Below are 14,076 nucleotides of genomic sequence, written 5' to 3'. Positions count from 1 at the left end.
ACACTGCGCAAAACGCAGAAAAAAGCGGACAGCTGCTCCTTATTTGGCTTTATATAGCCATTCCATTTCAAGAAAAAAGCGGGTAATGAGCAGTTGTAAACTGCCATTACAAGCACAAAAATAATAGTACTATGTGCAGACACGTGTGTAGCAGTCTGATAATTGCCCTCTCCAAAACCTGTACATCTGCAAATACGCTCCGTTGTGGCAAGCGTATTTGCGCATGCATTCGTCTTTCGAAGCCCTTAGGTGCGCCTTCGCACATGGTAGAGATTCTGCAGATTTTATGCGCGCATAGGTCCCCCTGTGAAAGAGGCCTAAACGAGTAAGCTGACTTAGTAGGCAGGTCAGCTGACGTCATAGTCCCATGTGTGATGGTTTAACCCTGTAGAATTTGCATTAATCAGTGTGGGATTTCAGCAAGATGGTGGCCTTCGGTGTGCACTAAAATAGAGCATGTCAGGTTTTTTCCCAACCCTCAAAATGCGTGCGAAAAAAAATAAGACATGAAGGAACCCATCAAAATTAATGGGTTCTACTTGCTACACATTCAGGGTGCAGATTTTGCAGCCGCGAATGCATGAACCCTTACATTTCTAAAATTTCCTTCACACTCTACAGAAAAGCACTGCAGATTCTAAATCCACAGCATGTCTATGGATTCTGTGGAACTCAAGCCTTCCTCAGCAGCCTCACCTCTGCTTGACATTTCTGTGCATGAACGAGGCTGTTGAGGTAGAGTTGCATGCGTGAAATACCCTTCCCGTGGATTTAATGGCCATTTAAGCCTTATGAGGTCCAAATGTGTTATTTACCCTGCATTTGACGCAGTGTCATACACTTTCTCTTGCGTATTTTTGCACCTCCCATAGACTTCTATGTGGCTTTTTCTGCACAAACCGCAAGAATACAGAGCAGTTCTTACTTTTTACCGCAAAGCACGTTAATGAGAATCAACCTATTGACATCAATGAGTTCTATTCTCTGTGATTAGCGTGCACAGATTTTGTGTGCACAAATATCCACACATACATGGTCGTATGAAGAAGCCCTAAGTGGTAAGGATTTGGCTGTGTTCTTAATTGCAGAAATGCGGTGAATTTTAACCCTTATATTTCAAGGGTTGCCGTGTGAAGACGTCTTGGAATACAAAGGTTAACCCTTTTCAATCCACTGTCTAACGTCTGAAGACATTTTGATTGAAGGTTGTACAGCTCCAATGTCAGAAGACGTCCGGCAGGGTATTCTTACTGTATATTACTGGCCGCTCTGTTGTCGGGGGGCCTCTCCAGCATGTCGCATACTGCAGTACTGGCTCTAGCCAGCAGATGGTGCCATTGTATAATAGCAGAAAGAAAAAGCTCCCTAGGAAATTGGATTGCAAAGGGTTAAAATCTGCAGCATTCCTGCAATTAAAAACACAACCAAGTCCACACTATTTAGGTGTTGATTTGGGCACCGTGGCATTTGCTGCAGGTATTCCACCTCTGAGAATCCACCCCAGACACACACCACGTGAAGGCTCCCTAATACTACAGTTTTGCCACAATTGTGACCGAAGATTTGATAATGCAAAACGGTATCACAATACTTCTATTTGAGGCTTTCATTGTGGTAGCAGATGACTCACTGACGTCAATTGGGTAGACACTCCTAACTTGCTCCACAAGCTACAAGTAAGGCATAAAATCCCAATCCTCACAATTACTGCAATTTGTTACTGCTGAGATAACATTTAGTGGGATCACCAAGTGGATGTACCTGAGCAAACCCTGTACTTCATTTATCTCACTGGACTATGCCCATTACTCCCTATGCCAGTAATTCAATTAGAGACTCAAAGTCCTCAAGCTGTCTAGCTCATCTCATCATGAGCAATTGAATATCTTCCTCAGTGCAATTTCAATTTGTGTTGATCCGCAGATCTCAAATGTTGGACTCCCCATTAATAAAAACATTGATGACCTTTATTAAGGCCTGCTTTACATGGGCTACAAAACGCATGTATGTGAGGCCCATGGTTTCTAATGGGTTCTTTTAGGCTACAAAACATCTCATGTAAATGAACCCATTGGAAATCATGGGCTTTACATACACGCGTCTTGTAGCCCATGTGAAACAGGCCTAAAAGTGGGCTATCAGTGTCTAAGTTCCAGAGAAGCTCTTGGCTGCAGAAAGCAGAGAGGTCTGTACATTGCCTAGTGGTCTGAGTTGGTACTGCAGGCTGAGTCGTATTCTTTTCAATAGAACTCAGGCTACAGTGCCAACCCGGGCCACTGTGCAATGTACAGAGCTGTCTGCTTCCTGCAGCAAAACAGCTAGAAATAGGTCAAGCTCTTAAAGGATCAATGGGTATCCAATCAAAATATTACTTCAGCAATTGAAAAGGAAGAGTTCATTAACATTTTATACTGTTGCTGATTTATTTGTTTATACTGTTTGAGTACTAGATCTAAATTGTACGGGATACCATAAGCATGATGGCAATATGCCTGCAACAAGCATTCATGTCAAAGTAAAGAAGTCAAATAAAAAAAATACCATTACTTATTAGGACAAAATTCTAGCATGAATTATTGGTAATTTGGCTCCATCATTAAAGTACAGGTTACAGGTATGCTGTATGAAAACTTGAAAAAATTACATTCATTGTCTATATTTGTCAACTAGTAAAACAAAACATGCTGCCAACTTTGAAAGTTACAAAATTAGGAAGAAATATTCTGAAATAACTCAAATTGATGTGGTGCATTTCACAATAAAATATTTGCTATATGTTGTGTGTCAGTGTCAGAGCAAGAGTTATATACTTGGGTGTATGGATGTATTTTAAGTTAAATTCCAATTCCACATAGACAAGAAAATATTGGTATGATGGTAGTCATCCACTATTTCCAATTCATGACCATGTAATATAGTCCCAGGGTTCTACAGTTCTGGCACATGGCAAATGTGATGCCAATATTCAAAATGGGGACAGAAAGAGGGCCTGGAAACTATAGACCTGCAAGTCTGACCCCTATCATATAAAATGTTTGAATGTTTTCTAAAAGATGTTATTCCTAAAATATCACATTGAAAATAAACATGTAACTCAATATCAGCATGAGTTTATGAATGAATCGGTCCTGTCACAGTAACTTATCAGTTTCTATGAGGAGGTAAGTTCTAGACTAGACCGCATAAAAGGTTGGCATATAAAATGAGAATGCTTGCACTATGGAAAAAATTGTGTAAATACCTAAGTAACTGGGTTACTGATGGAAAACTGAGGGTGGGTAATAACTTTACTATGTAAAGTAATTAAGATAAAAGAGAATCTTCTTTTGTGTTAATTTCTTTCCACAGTTCAGTATCATCTGTAAAAATGCATTTAAAATAAAAAATAGAGCTTCATAGGCAAAGGGGCCGAACATTGTGATCTGGACATTCAGACAAGATAAGGAAAAATGGTACCTCCAATGGTTGTGCAATGGCCCAACACAAGAATGAACCTGCCAGTTAGCAGCTGCATCCCCAAACGGACCAGTGAAGTGTCTCTGAACAAAAGATATGCAGGGAAAAATGAGGAGCCGTTGGGTGCTTGACAGAAGTGTAGAGACCCTGCAGTGAGTTAATATCCTTTAATGGCAATGTGTTTCAATGCTGAATTGTACCTCTCTAGGGCTGTTTTTAACCAACAAGTAAAGGAACAAGCATTTAGAAGCCACGAGAAATAGTGGCTGGTGACGTCGCTAAGTAATCACTCCCATAACGTGTCAGGGGTGACCTAACTAAATCAGGCAACATTAATACAACAAAATTGTACAACGCAAAAATGACTGTCCTCTAGAAGTCTCATAAGGACAGGGTACAAGTGATACAATATAGTAATATAGTAACTCAATGCTTCTTGTTAATAATTGTATCTCAGGGTGTAACAGATAATAAATAATAAAACAATGCAAATATGACAGCTTGCAAAAACCTTTAAATGATGGTACAATCACGTCCTAATCATAAATGCCTCTCTTGATTGAGAAATTGCTAAGAATTGTACCATCATTTAAAGTTTTTTGCAAGTTATATCTGTGCTATTTGAGTATTTATTATCTGTTTTTAACATATGATTTCATTGTTCTTTTCAATTACATCAGTCTGGTGTTACTGTTTTTATTTCCATGTACTCATCTGGTGTGGATATGCAGATTGTGTTACATTGATTGCTTCACACCATTGGTCTTTTTCCTTGTTTGATTTCAGCCTCATGTTGTTACATCCTGAGTTACAATTATTAACAATATTATCAACTTTAGGCATTAAGCTACCATATCATTATATTGTATCTACTGTACCCTTGTTCTCATGCGGCTTTTTTGTAGGACTATGATGTTTGTTTGTTTTTCAATTTGCCCATTTTAGTGTTAATGTCTTATTATTGCCCAATTTAGTTATTTGAGCACAAGTACATATTTTATGAATAAGGAAGATTCTGGCTTGGTTTCCTATTCCCAATCATTGTTTTACATGCTAAAGAGTCGTACATTGATTTAAAGGGATGCTGCCATCCAATAGGTGGTGCTGCAGAGGTATTGTTCTATCTTCCTTTTTTGCATAAATTACTACGTGCAGGAAAGATAGGGCAGGACCCATCTTACTGCTGTTTTTTCCAAACTCGAACACTATGGCACATAGTTTGAATGGCCCAATGCAAAAAATCCCACCTTGGTTGCGTATATACCCACGTGTTTTTGCCCTAAAGAACAGGACGTTTCTACACCAACATAGAAAATGAGATTATGCAACTCTCCGCCAGAGGTAATTGCCTTGGTGAATCCTCTAAGAGTTAAAAAAGGCCTGGATACATTTTTTGAGAGTAGCAATATGAATCCCTCAAAGGGGTTGTCCCACTTCTAGCTGTTTTTCGGCAGGAACCCCTTTAGGCCTCATGTCCACGGGGAAAATCAGGCCCGCTACAGATTCTCCATGGAGAATCCGTAGCGGGTCCCTCCTCCTCCGCGGACATGAGGGCTGAAAATAAGAATAAACTCACCTGCTGCGGGCCGTGCAGGTCTTCCCTTCTTCGCGTCTGGATCTTCTTTCTTCGGTCGGCGGATGTGCTCGGCACGCTGGCTGCGTGCTGCACGCATGCGCCGGGCACATCTGCCGGGCCGAAGAAAGAAGTTTCCGGCTGCGAAGGAAGGAAGACCTGCATCACCCGGAGCAGGTGAGTTTAATTCAGGCGCGGGTCTCCTGTAGATCCGGATGGCTTCCATAGGCTTCAATAGAAGCCTGCGGGAGCCGTCCCTGCGGGAGACCCGCACCTAAATGGAGCATGTCTGGATTTTTTCCTGCACGTGGGACCCGCGCCTGCAGGGAAAAATGACATCCGCAGGTATTTAACTACCTGCGGGTGTCTAATGCATCCCTATAGGGGGGGCGGATCCGCGTGTAGGAAAAACGCTGCGGATTTAAAATCTTAATTTGCCCGTGGACATGAGGCCTTAATGACCAGCCACTTTTCAGCTGCTCATTTTTTCATTTTTTCATCTCGCATTCCAAGATCTATGAGTTTTTTGTTTTTCTGTCAAAGTAGCCATATTAGGGCTTTTTTGCAGGACAAGGTGTTGCTTTTTATATGATTTAATGTGTGATATTATGTATTGAAAAGACTTTTGAAAATTTCTAAGTGGGGGGAAATGAAAATAAAAAGTGGGGGAGGGAATCTTGGTTTCACGGTGCTCACAGTGTTGGAAAAAATGATATGGTAACTTCATTCTGTTCACAAAAGCAGAAAAAGTCTATAATTATATATAACGCCCTTCAAAGAATAGACTTAAATAAAATATTATTTTATTGATTATAGTTTAAAAAATATATACACTAGAGGGCACAAAATGCCCCAAAGGGGAGAGGAGCAGTGTCACTAGTCTCACAATTGGGCAGACAGGGACATGAACAAGAACGCAAAAAAATGAAAAAACTACAATAAGCTCTTGGAAGTGAGCAGCAAGGGAGATCACAGTGATTGTGGACTAAAGATGTAGTGTGCAACCCGAATTAGCAAACTTGATGTATATGGTACCACATTATTTGTCCGCTAATGTTCGATCAACAGCAATATACATGCCAATGCAGTATGTTGTAATGGTCATGGGTTGCTAATATCTAAGAATCGTTGGATGCTGATTAGAGATGAGCGAGCATACTCGTCCGAGCTTGATGCTTGTTCGAGTATTAGGGTGCTCGAGATGCTCGTTACTCGAGACAAGCACCACGCGGTACTCGTCTCGATTAAACGAGCACTGACCATTGAATTCAATGGAGCCGGCAATACAGCCGGCTCCATAGAAAGCAATGGGCTGCCGGCAATCTCAGGATGAATTGTCGGGAAGGGCTTAAATATATAAGCCCTTACCTGCAATTCATCCAGAAATGTGTAAAAATAAAAAAAATATATACTCACCTTGTCCCGGCAGAACGATGTTAGCCCATTGAATTCAATGGAGCCGGCAATACAGCAGGCTCCATTGAAAGCAATGGGCTGCCAGTGATCGCGTGGATGAATTGTCGGGAACGGGTTAAATATATAAGTCCTTCCCTGCAATTCATCCAGAAATGTGTAAAAATAAAAAAAATATATATACTCACCTGGTCCCGGCAGACGGAGTTCAGCGCGGCCAGCGGCAGTCCTCCTGAACTGCTCTGTACAGCTGTGAGTAGTATTCAGCAGCCGGGGATTTAAAATCCCCGCCTGCTGAATGAGCTGCCTCTAATTGGTCACAGCCTGACCAATCAGAGGCAGATTCCACTCACACACCCATTCATGAATTTATGAATGGGTGTGTGACTGCTGCCTCTCATCTGATTGGTCCCGCTGAGCCAATCAGAGGCAGCAGTCACACACCCATTCATAAATTCATGAATGGGTGTGTGAGTAGAATCTGCCTCTGATTGGTCAGGCTGTGACCAATTAGAGGCAGCTCACTCAGCAGGCGGGGATTTTAAATCCCCGGCTGCTGAATACTACTCACAGCTGTTCAGAGCAGTTCAGGAGGACTGCCGCCGGCCGCGCTGAACTCCGTCTCCCGGGACCAGGTGAGTATATATATTTTTTTTATTTTTACACATTTCTGGATGAATTGCAGGGAAGGGCTTATATATTTAACCCCTTCCCGACAATTCATCCCGTGATTGCCGGGAGCCCATTGCTTTCAATGGAGCCGGCTGTATTGCCGACTCCATTGAATTCAATGGGCTAACATCGTTCTGCCGGGACAAGGTGAATATATATTTTTTTTATTTTTACACATTTCTGGATGAATTGCAGGGAAGGGCTTATATATTTAAGCCCTTCCCGACAATTCATCCCGCAATCGCCGGCAGCCCATTGCTTTCAATGGAGCCGGCTGTATTGAATTCAATGGGCTAACATCGTTCTTCTCTGCCACAGCTGTTACAGCTGTGGCAGAGGAGAACGATCTTTATTCTGACAGTGGGGGGGGGTCTCACTCTTGCCACTATTCTGGCTTAATAGTGGGACCTGGGAACTTGAGATACAGCCCAACATGTAGCCCCTCGCCTGCCCTATCCGTTTCTGTGTCGTTCCCATCACTTTCTTGAATTTCCCAGGTTTTCACAAATGAAAACCTTAGCGAGCATCGGCGATATACAAAAATGCTCGAGTCGCCCATTGACTTCAATGGGGTTCGTTACTCGAAACGAACTCTCGAACATCACTGAAAGTTTGACTTGAGTAACGAGCACCAGGGCATTTTGGTGCTCGCTCATCTCTAATGCTAATGTTTCAACTTCAAGCTTATGGATGTTCCTTTTCATATAGTTTGTAATTATTATTTTTATTTAAAGCTCTGATGTTTCAACTTGAAGCTCTTAAATGTTTCATTTCAACGCGTTTCACTGCTTGATATTTGCGGATCATCAGGAACAAAGAGAGCTCCACAGTGAAAACATCGATCTAAGACACATGTCTCCAATAGATATTCAGACAGTACCCAGATCTCTGGGACGAATTTGTCCAAAGGATATCTGAAATGAGCTGAGCGCCGTGTTATGAAACACCAAGTCCAATAGACTAATGATGGTGCGTGTGTTCTTTTAACTAGGAAGTAAGCTATCCGATAGATTGTAAATCTCTCTTCAGTAAGTGCCAATTTGTTCACTCTACTGAAGACTACCAATTATATGTCAAATCTTTATATCAAGTGCTATATATATTGACACCCAATAGTCTGAATGCACAAGGGCAGTATCCTGCCTTACAAGACAGCGATGTTGCTAAAGCTATAGCTGCTAGTCCTGAGCCACACACACAACGGAAAAACAAAAAATAGAGACAGATCCTCTGGCCATCCCATATTACAGTTTTCTGTTTGTGGCCATGAGACATCATTCAAAGTTGCAAGTCAGCCACTATTTATTATTTTAGACCTCACGCAGCTAGTAGTGGGGTTTTGGGAATTCAATTATGCTGCACCAAACAGGGACAGTGCATAAATATGCAAGCTGTACTGTGTGACTTTCTTTTCCAACATATCGTGCCACTCATGAATTGCAGCAAATACACACAGTGTTTGTCAGCGGCCTCAGACGTTATGCAGCGACAAGTCTGGTAACCATATATTATTTGCAGGACTTCAGGGTGTATGGGAAATTCAATTACATTGCACCAAACAGGGACAGTTTACATAGATACAAGCTATACTCTGTGGCCCACGGAATGTGGTCTATTTAGTTGGCAGTAGTTTTTTTGTTAATATAAAACAAAAAGAAACCCAAACAAGAAACAGAAAATACACACAGTGTGTGTCGCTGCTTCAGATGTCGTTCAAAGCCACCAGTTTGGCTACTACGAATTATTTGCAGGCCTTATGCAGCTTGCAGTGGGGTAAGGGAAATTCAATTGCAATGGGGTAGTGCACAAATATACAAACCCAATTCCAACAAAGTTGGGAAGTTGTGTAAAATGTAAATAAAAAACAGAATGCAGTGATTTGGAAGTCTCATATAACCATACTAGCTGATATGCCAGGCTTCACCCAAGTTAATTCTGTTGTTTGCATGGAAAATTTTATGAAGTCGTGGTTACTTCAGAGGAACCGAGGAATAAAATATGTATACACATAGAGGTGCGTTGAGTTATCCTCAGACTGCATGTACCGATGTCCCTCTGCAGAATGTGCCACCCTTCCCATTCTCCTCACTTTTTACCCTTAAAGGTAATGGCCCTTTTTATTCAAATTTAACCCCAGACTGGAGGTTGCAGCCCCTTCTTAGCCTTACAGGCATGCACTATTCCTGCAGTCTATCGTGACTTCCTTATGTATTTTACAGCTTTTCAGTATATGCACACAGAGGTCAGTTAGATTCCCCTCAGTATATACACACAGAGATCAATTATATTCTCCTCAGTATATAAGTAAACAGAGGTCAATTAGAGTCTCCACAGTATATACAGACAGAGGTCAGTTGTATTATCTTCAGTATATAAACACAGAGGTCATTTTTATTCTCTTCAGTATATACACATTGAGGTGTGGTAGATTCTCCTCAGTATATACACATAGAGGAGCATTAGATTCTCCTCAGTATATACATATAGAGGTGAGGTAGATTCTCCTCAGTATATACACATAGAGGCGAAGTAGATTCTCCTCAGTATATACACATAGAGGTGAGGTAGATTGTCCTCGGTATATACACATAGAGGAGCATTAGATTCTCCTCAGTATATAAATATAGAGGTAAGGTAGATTCTACTCAGTATATACACATAGAGGTGAAGTAGATTCTCCTCAGTATATACACATAGAGGTGAGGTAGATTCTCCTCAGTATATACACATAGAGATAAGGTAGATTCTCCTCAGTATATACACATAGAGATGAGGTAGATTCTCTTCAGTATATACACACAGAGGTCAGTTAGCTTCTCCTCAGTATATACACATAGAGGTGAGGTAGATTTTCCTCAGTAAACAAATCATTTCCCTAGGCTTTATGGTTTCTGAGAAAAGAATTATCTCATGTATCGCAGATTGTCACAGTTAGAATTGAATTGTGAAGTTGCAACCCCTTTACTTTTCCTATTAGGACATAAAGAATGGTTGTGGCAAATTTCCTGTTTCTGCAGCTCAGATGTGTGCTTTTAGTTACATTACATACGGGGTCACTTACTTTTGCACTTAAAATTGAATAATTAAGTTGTGACCCCTTTACTTTTCCTACTTACGACATAAAAAAATGGCTGTGGCAAATTTCAAGTTTGTACGACACTGGGAAGTTAGAGAATTTGATTAGGTACATAACATTGGGGTCACTTACTTTTACACTTAGAATTATCAAGTTGCAACCCCTATATGTTTTCCTACCTAGGATTTAAAGAATGGTTGTGCTAAATTTCACGTTTCTACAACACTGGGAAGTTACATGACATAGGGGGTAACTTACTTTTGCACTTAGAATTGACTGATCAAGTTGCAAGCTCTTTACTTTTCCTATTTACAACCTACAGAATGCTTTCGCCAAATTTCACGTGTGTTATTATTTACATTACATGGGGGGTCACTTACTTTTGCACTTAGTATTGAATAATTAAGTTGCGACCCCTTTACTTTTCCTAATTAGGACCTAAACAATGGTGGTGCGAAATTTCAAGTTTGTACAACACCGGGAAATTAGATTAGATACATTACATAAGGGTGCAATTATTTTGGCACTACAAATTGAATAATCAAGTTGTGACCCCTTTACTTTTGCTATTTAGAACCTAAAGAATGGTCATGGCAAATTTTACATTTGTACGACACCAGGAAGTTACATAAAATAGGGGTCACTTACTTTTGCACTTAGCATTGAATAATCAAGTTGTTTCTCATTTACTTTTCCTATTTAGGACCTAAAGAATGTTCGTGCCAAATTTTAAGTTTGTAGGACACCAGAAAGTTAGAGAATTAGATTAGGTACATTACATGGGGATTCATTTACTTTTGCACTTAGCATTAAATAATCGAGTTGTGATTCCCTTACTTTTCCTACTTAGGACCTAAAGAATGGTTTTGCCAAATTTCATGTTTGTATGACATCGGGAAGTTAGAGAATTAGTGGTGAGTCAGTGGGGCAGTCAGTGAGGGCTTTCGCCTTTAATTATATAGATTTTAGTCATGTAGAACACATATCAGAAGGTGAAAGTGAGACATTTTTCCATTTTCATTTTTTTTAAAATGAGTTCATTTAGAAATTGATGCCAGCAATACATCTCACAAAAGTTGGGCCAGGGCCGTGTCTACAATTGTGTAGCATCCCTATTCTTCTTACAACAGTCTGTAAAGATCTGGGAAGTGGGGAGACTAATAGCTGGGGTTTTGGGAGAGGAATGTTGTCCCATTCTTGTTTGATGTAAGATTCTAGTGGTTCAACAGTCTTGGGTCTTCTTTGTCGGATTTTTCATTTAATAATGAGACAAATGTTCTCTATTGGTGAAAGGTCTGGACTGCAGGTTCAGCACCCGGACTCTTCTTCTGCGAAGCTCTGTTGTTGTGGTTTAGCATTGTCCTGCTGAAATATTAAAGGCCTTCCCTGAAGGAGACGTTGTCTGGATGGGAGCATATGTTGTTCTAAAATGTCTATTGCTGTTGCATTACTAGTGCCTTCCAAGATGTGTAAACTGCCCATGCCATAGGCACTAATGCAACACCATACCATCAGAGATACAGGCTTCTGTACTGTGCACTAATAATAATCTTTATTTGTATAGCGCCAACATATTCCGCTGCACTAATAATAACCTGGATGGCCCCTTTCCTCTTGAGTCTGCAGGACTCAGCGTCCATGGTTTCTGAAAAAAAATTCAAATTTTGATTCATCTGACCACAGAACAGTTTTCTATTCTGCCTCAGTCCATTTTTATGAGCTTTGGCCAGAGAAGATACTGGTGTTTCTTGATGCAGCTTTAACTTGCCTTTGTAGATTGCACTGCGAACTGTGTTCACAGGCAATGATTTCTGGAAGTATTCACTTTACACAATCATGACTCAAAGGGTATCGTAGCCTCATCAACCAAGTATGCCCAATTGTATATATGATGCATCAATGAAGAATACATGTGAAACAGACAAGATGGTGTTTCAAGCTTCTCTTCTGAAGTATCATTATTGCATATATTTAAGGTGACTGCATTAGGTTGTATGTCAAATCTATCAAACTTTTCAGTAGAGACAAAGACATTCCCATTGCCCCATCTTTTTGATTCGTCCTATAGAAAGAGATAGAATTTGACGGTTTCTCATTTGTGGGATGACATACCACAAATTGCAGTTGGTGTAGTTCACTAATTGGCCACCTGGGTGCAATGAATCAAAATGTGATTATTTTTTTTTTTACATATGACCTATTGCTTTTACCACAACGATATACCTTTTATAGCAAACTTTAGCACTTGTCAGCAGCTGATCATGAGCTTGCCTCGCCCTGCCAGCATCCGATCATAATACAATAAGCAATTCATAGCGAATTATAGTAAGGTTATGCACAATAATAAGCATTTCATAAAGAATTGCCTATCAGTGATGTAACATAAAATAATTAAAGTGAGAAAATGAGGCCTTGAAAGAGTACGTTTACTACATAAGCTATGAAGAATGCCAAAATATCTGGAGGCATAATTACAACTACAAGGACTTTTGTCTACTTAAAAAGAACAGTTAATTATAAGGTACTGACATGTTGCTTTGTGAACTGTAATGAAGGTATGATATAATACAACATTATTCTAGGTTACTTCACAGTGGGATATTCAAAGTCTTTACAATTTTATGTGGATGAACATTTTTCTTAAATTATTCCACAATTTTTAGACACATAAAGTAACATAGTGTGTAAGGATGAAAAAAAGACATAAGTCCAACCAGTTCAGCCTATTACAGCTCCATGTTGATCCAGAGGAAGGCAAAAAAACTCTAATGAGGTAGAAGCCAATTTTCCCCATTTAAGGGAAAAAATTCCTTCCTGATTCCAATCTGGCAATTGGAATAATCCCCAGGTCAACAATCCTTTTGAAGTGATTAATGATTATAACATATAATGTATATTTAACCCCTTAAGTACCAAGTTGTTTTGTACCTTAAGGACCAAACACTTTTTAGGAATTTTACCCATGTAGTGGGCTAACTGTCCTATTTTTTTTTCCTTCAGCTACCAATATTATTTTTGCAGCGTTTTTTCTTCCGTGACATATAAGGCTGTTTTTTTAAAAATGTTTTTCACTGACTTTTTAAAAATGTTTTTTAGTTTTATTGGGGTAAAAAGCGAAAAAAATGATTTTTTTTTAACATTTATAGTTTGTTTGTTTTTTTAAATTAGTATATTTACACTAATATAATGTATGGGAATGGGTTCCTCATTTTGTTTCAGACGTTTTGATATATAATATGTATGGTTTGGGATTACAGGGCACATACGGCAACGGTTTTGGTTGGCGTCGGCTTTAGGTTATTTTCTTTCTTATGTATATATTTTAATTTTATTCTGTAATTTTGTTTTACTTATTTATGTAATTATGTTTTTTACTATTTATGTCCCCCATGATGTTATATAAGACCTCTGGGGACATTCACATGGTCTTTTTTTTATTTGCCATTTTTTCACTGTAGCTGGGGCATCCAAAAGAGCCCCAGTTACAGGAAAAACATCCCCCCGTAGTGACAATAACACTGGCATCAGCGTCTTCTAGGACTCTGTAACTCTGCTGTGCCAGGGGATCCTGGCGGTTACGTGACCGCCATCTCGCATAGTGGAAGAAACACTTCCACTTTCACTCTTTAGTACATAGCACTCATTGAGTGCTGTGTACTCGGAAAAGGAGAAGGCAGAAGTGGTTAAAAACTACTTCTCCCCCCTCCTGCGGGTTATGAGCTGTGACTAACAGCTGACAACCTGTCCTGCTTCTGATTGCTTGCAGAAGCAGGGGCTTTAATCCCCCGCTGTATATTTACTATTGGCTGGGATTAAAGCCCAGGACTAAGCACCATAAAACATCTAGTCCTCTCTTGAACTCTTTAATGTGATTTCGCCATCTGCA

The sequence above is a fragment of the Eleutherodactylus coqui genome, chromosome 1 (genome assembly GCF_035609145.1).
Source record: "Eleutherodactylus coqui strain aEleCoq1 chromosome 1, aEleCoq1.hap1, whole genome shotgun sequence".
NCBI classification, from domain to species: domain Eukaryota; kingdom Metazoa; phylum Chordata; class Amphibia; order Anura; family Eleutherodactylidae; genus Eleutherodactylus; species Eleutherodactylus coqui.
The sequence above is the reverse complement of the archived record's forward strand: the minus strand, read 5'-3'. Positions refer to the sequence as shown.